Consider the following 16352-nt stretch of genomic DNA (forward strand, 5'->3'; position numbering starts at 1 on the left):
CCATAAAGAAATAGCCAGGATTGGAGCAGTTGCTGTGTAATATTCTTTCAGTTGAATCTCTACATAGTCACTGCTTTCTGCTTCCTGTGCTTCAGCAGCCACTGGGTGTGCATGAGCTTCTTCAACTTTGTGGCCTGTGGTGTAGTAGAAGTTGTGTGAAGAAGCAATTATGCTATATCCTTAGGCTCTCCACATTACTGCATGATTAGAAGACTCAGGCTTCTGTTTAGCATACCAAGATCACAGGCTATGTAGTCTCAGGAAAGAGCAGCTGAATCCACAACTCTTACCTTCCTGGTGTAGTGCGGAAAGCTTCTGCCTTCTTGGTGCTGTTTCCTTTGTGGCTTTTCTAATGATTACATTGAACATTCTCAACTAAAAATACTTCTAAATTCATGTCAGTTTACTCTCACTAACATACAAAAACACTACTTTGTAGCACCACCCTCTCTATTTCACTTATTGAGTTCACAAAATTATATCTTTAGGCACCATAAGCCAAAAGCACATGTTAGTGAGTTTTTAAAAAATATAATGGTTTAATTATGTGGAAAACAAATTGTGGGGGTGCACTTTTTTATCTTTTATTATTGTTTATATAGCTATCTTTACCTTTCAATTTACTTATTCACACTGTTGTGTTGTGTCTGTTCATTTTATCCCAATATACTCCATAAAGCATTTCTTAAAGGAGAGTCTAATAGTAAAAGACTGTAGCTTTGATGTGGGAATTCAATAATATCTCTCACTTTTCATGGGCACTTAGTTTAAACATACGATTTCTGTTCAAAATGTTTTTTCTCACAGCACTTGGAATATATTAATCTACTACATTCTGGCCCCCGAATTTTCTGAAAAGAAATCCACTGATTACCCATGAGGGTTCTTTTTACATGACCAATCACTTCTCTCACTCCTTTCAAGATTCTCTCTTTTTTTGTTTGTTTTAGACAGGTTAATTATCAAGTAAGTTTGAGTGTGTTTGAGTTTATGTTGCTTGGAGTTTGTTGAGCTTCTTGGGTGTTTATTTATTTCCTCAAATGTGTGATCTTCTTTACCACAACTGATTTCCCTTAGTAGATCTGCTTGATGGTGTCCCACTGGTTTCTAGGTTGTTTTCACAAGTATATATTTATTTTTCCCTTCTTGACTTAACAATTTAAATGGCCTTTTTCTTAGATTTGCTGATATTTTGTTCTTCTATCTGCTCAATTGTCATTTTAAATCTCTGTAGTAATTTTTGTTTGATATTTTGGTTGTTTTGTTGGTGTTTTCGTCTGTCCCCAGGGTGGATTTCAGTGAAGCAATCTTGGCTCCCTGCAGCCTCAGCCTCCTAATTTCAATCAATTACCCTGCCTCAGCCTCTGGAGTAGCTGGGATTACAGGCTTGTGCCACCACACCCTGCTAATTTATTGTTATTATTTTTAGTAAAGACAGGGTTTCACCAAGTTGGCCAGGATAGTAGTCATCACTTGACCTTATGATCTAACAGACTTGGCCTCCAAAGTGCCAAGATTGCAGGAGTGAGCCACGTACCAAATCTGCAGTAACATTTAATGTCAGTTGTTCAACAATTCAGCTCCAAATGTATAGGCATACAGTGTCTAAAGATACACACACACAATACATGTATACACACACACACATAGAGAGAGAGAGAGAGCAAGAGATAGAGAACCACTGAATTTGTTCCAGAAATTTCTTTTTAATTTTATGGTAGATTACCATCCATTAATATTTTCATTGTTGTTTCCCATGGCTTTCTGTGCTTTTCTTTAGTCTGTTAGCTTCCTAAAATCATTAATTTTAAAAATTGTGTTTTATTTTGGGCAACCTGGGAAAAGCTTTTTTTTTTTTTTTACGATGACTTTTTTGTTGTTGTTGGTAGGGTGAGCCCTAGCTTGTTACTTCACTTTATGTTCTGTGATTCTGTTGGGGTCTAAAAGAGGCATTTAAATTTTTAATTGCTGTTTCTTTGAAAATCAGATTTTTTTTCCTCAGTAGCTTGCTAGGGGTATGTTTATTCCTCCTCTAGGCTATTTCTGCCATGGCAGTCATTCTTACTGATTTTGTTTGGGGGGTTTTCCTCTGGCTGCACAATTTTGGAGCACACATGGTTAACAACATATTTTATTCTAAAATTTCACTTACATATGTTTTATTTTGAATGCTTTTGTCTATAATTGTCGGGCCTCTTATAAGAAATAAAGACAAGGCCGGGCGCGGTGGCTCAAGCCTGTAATCCCAGCACTTTGGGAGGCCGAGACGGGCGGATCACGAGGTCAGGAGATCGAGACCATCCTGGCTAACACGGTGAAATCCCGTCTCTACTAAAAAAATTTAAAAAAAATTAGCCTGGCGAGATGGCGGGCGCCTGTAGTCCCAGCTACTCGGGAGGCTGAGGTGAGAGAATGGTGTAAACCCAGGAGGCGGAGCTTGCAGTGAGCTGAGATCCGGCCACTACACTCCAGCCTGGGAGACAGAGCGAGACTCGGTCTCAAAAAAAAAAAAAAAAGAAATAAAGGCAAGTTAGGATACAAAGGCTCTGTTTTTTAAATCTTCTGAAAGTTACTTCAGTAGGAAGAGAGAAAGCCTGTGAAAGGTTTGGAAAATGAAACAATAACTGTTCACCTCTGTCTAGACCTCCGTAAAAGAAACAATAATTTGTTGACAAGTCCTCCTGAGATTTGCAGGATAAGGTCATTTTTTTTTTTTTTTAAATCATAGTTATTGAGAGCTGCTTCAGAAGTATTTGTAAGGCTGTACACCACTGCAGTAGTTGATAAGAATAAATAACTCCTGTTGACTGATGCTATAAAATTGATCGAATTTATTTGCGGTTTACTCTACAAATCATCTTTTAAAAACTTTAATCCTTCAGATAGGCTCTAGAGTTCCAAACTAATTGCATCATAGCGTTTTTGCCACTGCACATATTGAACAGTTAGTTGAAGAGACAGATACATAGTGCTCTGTAGTCCACTGTCACTTTTCCAAGAACCTGTGTCATTTTACTTTCAATCTCTCTCTCTCTCTTTGCACCTAAAGTAACAATTGCAAGGAAATGACACATGTGAACCCTTTTTTTTAAGGTGCTTTGGCAACATTCTGTGCCTTTTATGTAAGAGTTCATATTTAAAGTTATTACAAGTTAAAAAGCTATTCACCCTGACATTTAATTACTTGCTTTCCATATGTTATTTATTTGATTTTTAAAATTTCTCCTTTGATCTTTTAGAAAAATTTGTTAACTTCTCAAAACTTTCTTTCCATTTGGGACCTCAGTAAATATTCAAAACTTAAAATAGCCTACTTTGGATAATATTAACTTGTGTATATAATCTACAGTTAAGTTCAATAATATAAAAATACTCTGCTCATATACTTTTCTATTCTTCTCTGTGTGTTTCATTGTCTCATATTATGTCTCTACACACTCAGTGTCCATTAAATTTTACTTGTGTATTTTTTATGTAATAGCTGCCTACAGTAACTGTAATAGTAATAACCACATTTGCTAGGTAATAGAAATAGCTTTGTTTTTTGGGGGGAGGGTTAAATGCACATTTCTTTAGTTTCTTTTTATCTAGAGTTTTTTTGCTTGTGTATTATTTTAAAAGTTATAACTCATGACTCGGTATTTTCTTATTGATAGCTTAATATCATTTTATTAGCAATTTGTATAGGAGCAATATACAAGTTGGTATTAAACAAACTGAATATGTATTAGCAGATGGTCAATTATATGAAATAACTGCGTTGTTTGCTCTCAGGAACTTCAATGTTTGTGACCAGTTCCTGGCATTTTCAACCAAGAGTGCCTTCCAAGTTTCGCAAAACAGAAAAAAATATGATTCTACAATTCATCATTTACCTTCTAGAAAGACTAGAATAAGCACAATACGTTAGCACGTAAGAGTTGTTTTACTCCTTCCACAGTCAGGAATCAGAGCCTCAAAATGAAAATGTGGATTTCAGTTTTGAAGGCTTCACCAGTGTCTGGATGGCAGGATGGCAATCCCCAAAATTTACAATTACTAAGTTGTCTCTCTTGATTATTTGTATGCCTCATTGATGTGAGCTATTAGTTTCCAGAGTTTAGACAGTTTTTGATTGGATTGACATTTGTTTCCAAATGATTTGACCCTGTCTGTTCTGCAATTTTGGTGTCAGATTCATTGATGAAGCACTAATTGTTTTCTAATCTCAGAGTTTAGGTTTATTTAGGACATCTACGCTTTTGTCCTATGGAAATGTTGTTTCACGTGTTGAAGTTAAATGTTACACTTTGATTTTGGGTTTCTAGACGTTATTTTTTGTTTGTTTGTTTTAATGCTTATAATATAAAGTTTTTGTTTTCTTTATATTAATTGATATTGTCAATTTTATATAAAATGCAGGAGGCAAAATTCTCTATTGTGAGTACATTTTGGTTTCAAGTGAAACAAACATACAATAATTCATCTCCAAATTGACTTTGAGGTAAATATCTGAATAAGATAATAAGGGAACAATCATGTAAGCATGTATCAAGATCAACAGGTGTGATAACATCCACCAGAAACCTGTTTAAATTGTTTCAAACACAGCCAGGTTACTGCAGCTGGAGCAGACTGTGGAAGGGAAACAATTGTAGACAATGAGATTATAGAGGTTATAGACAGTCAATGTGGACATCAAGTAATCTGTCTGCCTCATTATCTCAAAGTCCTGGGATTATAGGTGTGAGCCAGTATGGCTGGCCCCTGGTTGAATTTGTAATTGAGAAACATATCAAACTTGAAACACTTTATTTTCTATATCATATTTTTATGAGTTTCTCCATATGTCTCATGAATCAAGAAAAATGATATTTTTTAATGCATTCTGCTTCCATTAGAAATGAATGTATTTCCATTAATGTGTAATTAAAGGTGTTATTCTATTTGGAATGTCAATCTTGTTTTGTGTAAAACTCTAAGGTTTTTGTAATTTCTTTAAAAATGTAACTTTAGAAACTACGTTTATTGATATAAGTGACTGATTTTTAATGATTTTTTGTAAGAAAATATATAATTCTTTAAAGATACAATGAGATGTTTAATTATTTCAAGTGAAATTAAGATTTTACTTTGAGAAGACAGTTTTTTTTAATTAACCTTCATTTTCTATGAGTAATTTGTAATTACTTCATCTCACTTCCAAAACATTAATTGATGTTGTTATCTTCCTGCAAGAAAGGTTCACCTGGGATGTATGAGAAGTAAGAACTGCCAGCAGAGCAGGTGGTTCCAATCAGAACCTCACCTACTATCATGAATCCTGGCTTTGAGTTACTTGTAGCACCAGTTATTGACTGTGTAAAAAAATTTAAAAAAGAGAGTAGGCTCTTTGACTGTAATATGTTACCTACACAAAGCAATAGCTAGTGAGTAGTTTAATTTATAAAGCCACTTTTATTCATTGATATCCATTTAGTTTCATTTGAAATGCAATTTTTTTCATTTAGAAAAAGAAATGACTCATGATTTCTTCTTTTTCTTTTTTCTTTTTTTTCTTTATTTTTTAAAATTATTATTATACTTTAAGTTCTAGGGTACATGTGCATACCGTGCAGGTTTGTTACATATGTATACTTGTGCCATGTTGGTGTGCTTCACCATCAACTCGTCAGTACCCATCAACTCGTCATTTACATCAGGTATAACTCCCAATGCAATCCCTCCCGCCTACCCCCTCCCCATGATAGGCCCCGGTGTGTGATGTTCCCCTTCCTGAGTCCAGGTGGATCTCATTGTTCAGTTCCCACCTATGAGTGAGGACATGTGGTGTTTGGTTTTCTGTTCTTGTGATAGTTTGCTAAGAATATGGTTTCCAGCTGCATCCATGTCCCTACAAAGGACACAAACTCATCCTTTTTTATGGCTGCATAGTATTCCATGGGTTACATGTGCCACATTTTCTTAATCCAGTCTGTCACTGATGGACATTTGGATTGATTCCAAGTCTTTGCTATTGTGAATAGTGCCGCAATAAACATACGTGTGTGTGTCTTCATAGCAGCATGATTTATAATCCTTTGGGTATATACCCAGTAATGGGATGGCTGGGTCATATGGTACTTCTTTTGATTTTAGTCAACAAGCCCAACCTTTTGTAGCCATCAGGTATGTAATTAAAAAAAAAATTAGTGAGAGAATATAAATTTTTTGAAGAAGATGAATTTCTTTAATGCTTTCCTGCTGTTGGTCTTGGTAACTTAACACTGTGAGTTGTTTTAATCATGGGTGAAAAAAATACTGAAAGTGTTACTTTAACAAGGAGTCTAATTGAATTCTGTAAAAAGTTTATATTTAAAATGTATGCATTAAAAAGACTTTCATAACATCAAAACTGAAATTACTTCATGTTATGTTAGTTAAATTCCAAGAACAATATGGTTTTGAAAATGATGATATGAGAAGAGAAAATTTGAGTGCATTTTATTACTTCTAAATGTCCATACATGTTCCACAAAAACGGTAGCAATGTTTCAAGCTTATACACACCTGAAATTCAAAATGGGAGGTAATGTAAATAAATTAACATTTAATAACATAAAATTAGTATATTTCAAGAGAAATCTGAGTGTTATTATATACATAACAAATTATTCAGTATAGACTTTAATTAGTAAATATGAAAATATATTTACATATTTTTTTCTGTGCATTATTTTCTAGCACTTTGTAGGGGTAAACTCACTGCTTAAAAAGTCAGGTCCTTCTAGTTTGGGCGACAGAGCAAGACTCCATCTCAAAAAAAAAAAAAAAAAGTCAGTCAGTCTTCATTTGTGTTGTGAGATCCTTGTAGAGGGAAAAGTTTGCTTTTTAAATACAATTTTTGGTTAATTTATTTAATGACTGTTTTGACATGGTAAATATGTTTGCAAAGAGATCTTTTTAAAACAACTCTGCTGTTATTGATTTAACTAACTGTTTTACATGGTTAATATATATTTTTAAATACATAAGAGAATATACTAGCAATTATTAACTGATCACTAATTTTATATTCCTTTTCCAGAGATTATCTCTGGACTTGAAGTAATCCATAAATATAGCTATTTGTTTATTTTTTACACAAATGAGTATACATAATAGACTATACTTTTAACTTTGTTTTGTTCAAAACTTGCAGTTCAATGTGCTCTAATTTATACAATCCCCCTCTAAGATGGATTGACTTGTTAAGTGTTATTCAGTTTTACACTAAGTAAAGAAGAATTTACACTTCTGATATGATTTTAAACACACAGTCCCACTGACTTCATCTTACATTAAAACTCTGAGTACAGACAAAGTGATTATCAGTATTTACTGTGGGAAAAAAGCAGATATTTATGTGAAGGTTATAGATTTATGTATCAGAGCAATCTTAATTAAAACTGGGAAATCTCTAATATTTTGTTTATATAAAGTTCTAACGGCAATGCATTGAATACACTTATTTTAAGTGCAAAAGTTTTTAATGAGTAAACTCATAATGATTAAAGCTAAGCCTGTGTTTAATACATGAAACTTTAATACTATATCATATTCTCTGACTGTTTCAAAGAAAGCATTTTTTCTTATCCCAGCTTGTGAAGCACTTACTGAGTGGGAAAATCTGACCCCCATTGGACTCCAGCCAACAGAAAGATTTGTGGGGCTCAAAGACACTGGTGCTACTTCTCAAATACATTCAGTGATCTGACACCTATACCTGATCCCTGTCATCAGCAACAGTATTTCTACCATGGAAAACACAAGTAGCGACATAAATGATGGCTGGGGGCTGGGAATAGAGGGTTTTCATCCTCCAGACCTCAGAATGCTAGATCCATGGGCAACTTGACCGTGCACCAAGAAAAGCCCACAGACACTCAATGCCATCTGCTGGAAGCTGTTTGGGGAAAGGCTGAACTCTGTAAGATCTCATGAGAGGAGCTGCACAAGATCATGGAAGCCCACCTGTTGCATCTGCATGACCTGAATATGAGACATTAAGTTAAAGAAGGTCATCCTGGAACCTTAAGTTTTTCATGCCTCGTTGGATTTCAGATGTACCAATTAGTGCCTGTAACCCCTTTATTCTGGTCTATTTCTCATATTTGGAAAGCCTGTGTTTTCCCAATTGCAGTACCCCCATGTATCTAGGACATAACTAACTGGCTTTAGATTTTACAGCTTCATAGGCAGAAAAAACTTGCCTCATTTCAGATAAAATATCAGACTTTAGATTACTGAGTTAGTGGTGGAATGAGTTAAGACATTGTAGTACTATTGGAAAAGCATGACTGATTTTGAAATGTTAGGATTTGAGATTTTGCAGGGTCCGTGGTTGGAATGATATGATTTGACTGTGCCCCCACCCAGATTTTATCTTGAACTTTCACACATGCTGGTAGGGGGATGACATAGGGAGTAATGACTGTGGGGGCAGCTGTTTTTCTTTGTTTTTTTTTTGTTTACTTTTTATTTGTGCTGTTCTTGGGATAGTGAATAAGTCTCTGTATTTTAATATAAGCAATGCTGAAAGTGTTGTAAAGTCAACTTATTATAAAGTACTCTATATTTTATAATTAATATTAACTTAAGACTACAGTCATTTTACTTTTAAGACACAAACTCTATAATGCTCTAGCCAGAATGAATACAATGATGCTATCATCACTAACTGCAGCTTCTAATTCCTGGACTCGTGTCATCCTGCTTCCTCAGCCTCCCAGTGAGCTGCATCTAGACCAAAAGTCCACTAGGCTCAGCTGATTATTTTACTTATTTATTTATTTTAATATTTTCTTAGAGACAGAATCCTGTTGTGTTACTCAGACTTGACTCCAACTCTAGGCCTCAAGTGATCCACCCACCTTGGCCTCATAAAGTGCTAAGGTTACCACTATTGAGCTGCCACATCTTTCTAATTTTTACATACTTTTTGTGAAATGGTGTTTCACTATTTTGCCAAACTGAGATCCAAATTCCTGACCTCAAGTGTCCTTCTCCCCTTGGCCTTGCAAATTATTGGAATTATCAATATGAGAAACAAAATCTGGTGTAAAATATGATGCACCTTTTTAATTATATGTTAGTATTTTGTATAGAATAGATAAAGCTTATTACTGAATGACGAAGTAGAATGAGCTGTGATAGAAATTTATTGGAGTAGGAGCCAATTTTAAATAATAAATGCATATTTAGATTAGAGAATTTTATGTTTCACAAGAATTCTCACACAATTCCTGCCAAAATGCTTGTGGTATATTTAGAAATTGAAATAATATTTTTTCAATTAGGAAAATATGAGGCAATATAATAGACAACCAAACCGGCTGGGGCAGTGACTCACGCTTGTAATCCCAGAATTTTGGGAGGCTGAGGTGTGCGGATCATGGGGCCAGGAGATGGAGATCATCCCCACTAACACGGTGAAACCCCATCTCTACCGAAAGGATAAAAACAAACAAAATAACTAGCCCAGTGTAGTGGTGAGCATCTGTGATCCCAGCTACTCTGTAAGCTGAGACAGGAGACTGGCATGAACCTGGGAGGCGGAGCTTGCAGTGAGTCTAGATTGCACCACTGCACTCCAGCCTGGGCAGCAGAGTGACACTCTGTCTCAAAATATAAAAATAAATAAAAAAAGAGATAGACAACCAAACCAATTATAAATACACTGTGAATGAAAGCCAAAGCCATTACCAGTCATTGGCAGGAACACAACTTTTTCTTTGGTGTAAAATCCAATGGTAATGAGGAATATAGAGGCAATTTGTATAGTAAATTCTTTTCCTTCAGACAGAAAACTAACTCTACTCTTCGAATAGAAATTACATATACAGTCAAAAGCATTTGTATTTTCAAGTTATTAATAAAATATTTGTTAGTTAAGACTGTATCTTTGTGATTATCTCACCATTTCATTTATTTGTATTTCAAACTGCTTGAATAAAAAATAATAATTAATATAATAAATAATGCTCTTCTATATCTCCATATATTAAAAACCAGTATTGTGAGGTACAGATATCTTACATATTTTACGTTGAAATAACTAAACCAAAAGGCACCACATTCATATAAATTAGAGCTAATGATTTCACAAAAGAAGGAACAAGACTAAAGAACATGATTAAATGTATTTGATACCCTGTAAAAAATCCTAGATGCCAAACACAAATTACTTATCATAAGAAGTAAATGTAAATCCTTACACTAGGTAGGGATTAGGTTTTGAGAAATCTGTGCTTGCAGAATCTGTGGGTGTAAAAGGTCACTTCTTGTAAATTAGAAAACATTACTGACAGAGACTCTTTTGCTTATGTGGTTCCATATAGTCACTACCATCTGACTATGTTATTGCTCTGATGTTTGCTTTTATACTATTAAGTAGACTTTGGTGTGGGTAAATTTAAGATATGTGATAAGCAATATGATAGCAGGTGACATTTATAGCACTAATTTTACAGGCATCTGTCACACTGTCTGACTAAGTTTTATATTTTAACAGAGATGTGGTTTCACCCTTTGGGCCAGTTCAGTCTCACTGTCTTATAAAAAGGATTAAGATCTATATACAGTTTCCTTAAGAGATGTGTATTAAGAGTGAAAGAAAGGGTGAAAATTAATAGTTCCATTTCTGAGAGATGTCAATAGCAGGCAGTATGACGTTATAAATAAAACACAATCTAAATGACAGCTAAGATCACAACAATACAGGCAACTTGTAGGTGAGAAATTATGGAGCCCAAGAAAGATATCCATGCTAGTTAACATACAACATCTTCAAAGATATTTTATCATTCCATCTCTCAAACAAGTTCCAAAGGATAAAATGGGCTGGGTAGCCCTCAAGAATGAAATCTGTGGCCGGGCGCGGTGGCTCAAGCCTGTAATCCCAGCACTTTGGGAGGCCGAGACGGGCGGATCACAAGGTCAGGGGTTCGAGACCATCCTGGTGAACACGGTGAAACCCCGTCTCTACTAAAAAATACAAAAACTAGCAGGGCGAGGTGGCGGCGCCTGTAGTCCCAGCTACTCGGGAGGCTGAGGCTGGAGAATGGCGTAAACCCGGGAAGCGGAGCTTGCAGTGAGCTGAGATCCGGCCACCACACTCCAGCCTGGGCGACAGAGCCAGACTCCGTCTCAAAAAAAAAAAAAAAAAAAAAAAAATGAAGGCAGTTTTTACTTCAAGAGGTATCTAGAGTAAAAAATGAATAACGTTTTCTTCTATCAACTCTTCAGTATTCAGTCACTAAATTGCAATCTGTTTTAGAGGAGAGATAAAAATACTCTGTGAAATATTTTACATCTAAAATTATTCATTTAACAAGAATCATCTTTCTTCAAGTCAATCAATTTTTTTGTCAACATTATTTTCCTTTAAACCAGTTATCATCTTGACTACCTGTCTGATACTACTCAAACAATAAAGAGAAACCAGAAGCTAATTTTGTGGATGAGCACAAACAGCTCTAATGTCTTCTGGTTTTCTTCAATGAGATCTATTTTTATTTTTTTTTCAGAACTGAACAAAGCATACTTTTATCACATTTTACAACAATGTGGATTTGTCCCATTCATGTATATACTGTTTCAAACAATCAAGAAGATTTTGATGATTGTTAGCATCTACATTTAAAGTATTAAAAGATTTCTCACGATTGTACCAAAAGGTATTATTAAAGAAACAAATTCTTAACATATGATCTTTACATTTTTGTTTTGTTTTGTTTTCCTGTGAAGACAATAGAAAATTACCTTTCACAAAACCAGCCCCTGGTGCCAATTGTTTGCAAACAATCACACTTAGATGCATGCACACATAAATTATTGAGTGAAAGTTTGTAAGAGAGAAACTCATAGCAATTTGAATAAACAAGAACAGAAATGTTGATGAGATTTCAGAAAAAAAAGATTTTGAGTAGATCAAGGAAATGAAACTAACTTGTGCACCCATGGAAAAAGGAGAGTTAGTCACCTGTGAGGCTGTAATATTGAAATAGGTAAATAAGAATTACATACGCAAATTACACTTACAACCCTAGGTTAACAGTTTAACTATGGAATCTAGAACATTGTCCTGAGAGATGTAATGGGGAGTCAGTGCATTATAGGTGCACTAGAAACATTTAAAAGAAATTTAATGGTATGTTAATGCAGAGAAGGGAGCTGCTGTGAGTGAAATAGAAGGCAGCCCAGAAATCAGAAGATACCTTGTTCTTTCTACTTCTGAGATATCTAAGAAGTACCTTCTTGAAAGAACAATAAATTCTTATGAGAGGGTGCAGCTTGTTTTAGAATCTAGAAAGAGTTCTATACTATAGTATATAGTAAAAAGTTGGGGGACAGTGTTTTATTGACATGCATGCCACAAATTAAGACTTGAAAAAATGAATCTAACAAAGGAAACAAAATCAAGATGATATTACTCTTTATGTGTGTGTAAAGGTGGGGAGGGACAGCACTTGTCTTCATTGCTTAGGTTGAAGTAGAACAACACAATCACAGCTCTGCAGATGTTTTCACCACAGTGTCCCAGGTAGCAGTGACTGTGGGTGCAGACCATTACACTCAGCTAAATTTTTGCATCTTAACTGATATCAAAATATTGCTCAGGCTGGTTTTGATGTCCTGAAATCAAGTAATCTGCCTGCCTTGGCTACCAAAGTACTAAGACTATCAGTGTGAAGGAAAGTTTTTCAGATCTAAAGAAGGACCTAGTGCTGTTGGTGATTTATGTATGAGGCTCAAAGTTATAGGATTACAAGTCTTGTTACATAATTGCAAGTCTGTGTGTATATATACACACATATATACATATATAACATACATACACATATATACATATGTATACACATACCATATGTAAAATTATACATTAGATATGTAGATGTAAGTATATCACATATATTTTTTCTTGCAGTTCTAGAAAGGGGCACTTTCTTGTCAGTGATGAAAATGTTCATTTGATAAGAAAAAATGTTTATTTGATGATGAGTAATGTTGATCTTTGAGATGATTCATATACATAATCTCAGGGAAAACGTTACTCTAGAAACTAGAACCCATCATTGATGCACTAATCTGATTTGAAAAGTGTAATGAAGGAACTTTTAAGGGAGGAGGCCACCCCTCATATTGTCTTAAGCCCAATGTCTGCCTCCAAATAAAGAAGAAGTAGAAACAAAAGGCAGAAATGAAATCCACAGGCAGACAGCCCATCGCTGTACCCTGGGTCTGGTAGTCAAAGATTGCTCCCTGACCTAACTGGTTTTCTTATTTATAGATTACACACAATGTTTAGGAATGCACTGTGAGAATCTCATCATCATCCAATAAAATATAAAATATAATAATATAATAAATAAAATATAAAAATATACAATGAATAATTGCACACATTTACTGAGCACATGCATTAAGAGATCAAACACAAATTCTATTATTCAAATTCTGTGAAAAGCTTTCCAGGATTAAAAATAACACCTCAAAATCAATTAACTCACTACACATTCTGTAGGATAATGTAGCCCATCTCTGTTTTACAATTTATAGTTCCTTTTCATCTTTGTATTCACATCATTTATTTATTTGTTTCAGTGTCCCAAGTTATATGAAAGAATGTATCATCTAAATAAATAACATTCTTTATTGAAAATGACTAGCCACATTACTTGTAATGAATTATTTCTTGCCTGTTCTGTTAACACTTACGTAAGATGTCCAAGCTACTTGGGAGGCTCAGGAAAGAAAATCACTTGTGTCTGGCGAGGCGTAGAGATTCTACGGACTGAGATTGCACTACTGTACTCCAGCCAGGATGATAAAAAGAAATTGCAGCAGCATCATCACCATCATCATGATCATCCAATAAAATATAAAATATAATAAATCCTCATGTAACAATTTATCCCATCACATTTCTACCGTATATTGCATTGTACTGATGTTCTCTATTGTACACTAAACACATAAATCATTCTCTTCTAAAGACACATTCACACTTAGGTTTATTGAGACGTTGTTCACAATAGCAAAGACATGGAACCAGCTCAAATGCCTACCAATGATATCCTGGTTAAAGACAATGAGGCACGAACACACCATGAAATAGTAAGCATCCATACAAAGGATGCATTTCTGTCCTTTGCAGAGACATGGGTGATGCTGGAAAGCGTCATTCTCAGCAAAATAACACAAGAACAAAAAGGAAAACACTGCATGTTCTCGCTCTAAAGTTGGATGTGAACAAGGAAAACACATGGATACAGGAAGGAGAACGTCACACACTGGGACCTGTCAGTTGTTGGAGGGCTAGTGGAGGGATAGCATTAGGAGAAATACCTAATGTACGTGACGGTTGATGGATGCAGCAAACCACCATGACACGTGTATACCTAGGTAACAGAATTGCACATTCTGCACAGGTACCTACCCCAGAACTTAAAGTATATAAAAAAAAGAAATACATAGAGATATATACTCTGCATGTATTAAAATATATATAATGTAAAAATTTCATCTCTATACAAATACATATATAAATACAGTTACATATAATGTATATGGTTAGGAATACTTATCTTTTTAAATCCATCATATAGATTAAATGGTTTATATATACATTATATTATAAGACATTAACTTAAAAGTATGTTATACTTTTCTATGACACGCAAATTTCATATTACTGACGGACAGTAAAACATTTTACATGGTATATATTTCATGAGTTCCATGTAACACTGAGGCATAAATAATGGGAACTCTGGTGAAAAGAGTGAAATCAAATAGTAGAGGGAATTTAGAGGAAACCTCTAAACAAAAACAGCCTACCTACTCAGGAACATTATCTGAATATTCCTCATGCCCTCAACTAAGTAACTTTACGCAAAGCACAACTTATAGAGTCACATGAAAGGAGTGAGTGTATCGCCTCCTCTGCCATTCCATTGGTTGAAGCGTCATCATTTGTTTGGTCTTTCTGCTTGATTCTGATACTCACTTGCAGTTTACAGTTTGTACTCCCAGTAGCCAGAATTATACTCAGAGTGAAACCAAAAGGATAGGTCTTTGATCTCACTCAAGTGTTTTCCTTCATTCATCTTGCCACATGATGAGAGTATGACTGCTTTCTTAATTCTAGTCTCAGAATTCTTTCAATGGTTATTATCTCTGCCTGGAATTATCTTCCCCATCTATGTTCCTAGATTACTTCCCTATTGGTAATTACTGCTGCCCTGAGACTTTGGTAGCCTAGGACTCTAACTAGTGATACTACAGTCTTGGCAGGCTATGATAAAACACCGGAAGGAAAGAAATACAAAAATTTTGACTTCAGCCTTCTCAAATATCTCTGAATATACTTTCAGCCTTCTCAAATATCTCTGAATATATCTTCAATAAATACACTTTTTCCACGTAACAACCGCTTTCTACTTAATTCCTGAAGTAACTCTTGGTGTTGCATTCTTGTCATTCTTCAAATTGATTCAAAGTGTATATACAACATGAAGGCGAATTCAGAATTTCATGTGTAAGCAAATACAATGTTCAAAACGATGCAAAATACAAATGTGAAATTGTATTTGTGAACTTCACTATTCTTTCAAATTATGTTTAAATACCTACCCACTCAGATGATTTTTTATTAACTATCTGCACGTTCTCCTCAGGTGGGAGAAAATAGTATCAGAGTTCTTGAATAATTTATGAAAGACAAATGATAATACTATACAAGGATAACCTCTTCACAATACTGTATTCAGTAAATGGAAACATTAATTTTATAATGCTACTAAAATATTGAGTAAGTAAATAAAATATATGATTTTTGTAATTCTAAAATATGTGAACAGGAAGAACACAGAAGAGGCCTTAACATACATAAACAAACAATTGAGGCTTGGCATGATGGCTCGCACCTAGAAGCATAGCATTTTGGGAGGCTGATGCGTTTGCATCGCTTGAGGTCAGAAGTGCAAGACCAGCCTGAAATATAGGGTGAAATCCAGTCTTGACTAAAAATACAAAAATTAGCTGGAGATTGTGGTGTGCGCCTGTAATATCAGCTCCTCGGAAGGCTGAGGCAGGGGAATTGCTTGAAGCTGGGAGGCAGAGGTTGCAGTGGGCCAAGATCGTGCAGCTTCACTGCAGCCTGGGTGACAGAGCGAGACTCCATCTCAAAGCAAATACACACACACACAGACACACACACGCACACATCCCAAAAACGAATGAAGTACAAAAAACTCGGGTCTAGACAAAGTGCTCACAGGGAACTCACATATTGAAGAGAAAAAAGAAAGAAAAAAGTCCTTTAAAACAAAAGTTCCAAAAAAGTCCTTTAA

The 16352-nt window shown here is 35.0% G+C and overlaps 1 long non-coding RNA gene across 1 annotated transcript; it reads right to left on the reverse strand.

Annotated features, from left to right (window-relative positions):
• Positions 1-5760: 5760 nt before the first annotated feature.
• Positions 5761-13247, reverse strand: LOC117089920. Its single transcript, XR_004439802.1, has 3 exons — positions 13114-13247; positions 7017-7022; positions 5761-5770 (listed from the first exon to the last, which is right to left on the reverse strand). It is a non-coding gene; the product is annotated as an uncharacterized LOC117089920 (long non-coding RNA).
• Between the last annotated feature and the right edge of the window lie 3105 nt (positions 13248-16352).

The sequence above is a fragment of the Trachypithecus francoisi genome, unplaced genomic scaffold (genome assembly GCF_009764315.1).
Source record: "Trachypithecus francoisi isolate TF-2019V2 unplaced genomic scaffold, Tfra_2.0 Contig00917, whole genome shotgun sequence".
Lineage (NCBI taxonomy): Eukaryota > Metazoa > Chordata > Mammalia > Primates > Cercopithecidae > Trachypithecus > Trachypithecus francoisi.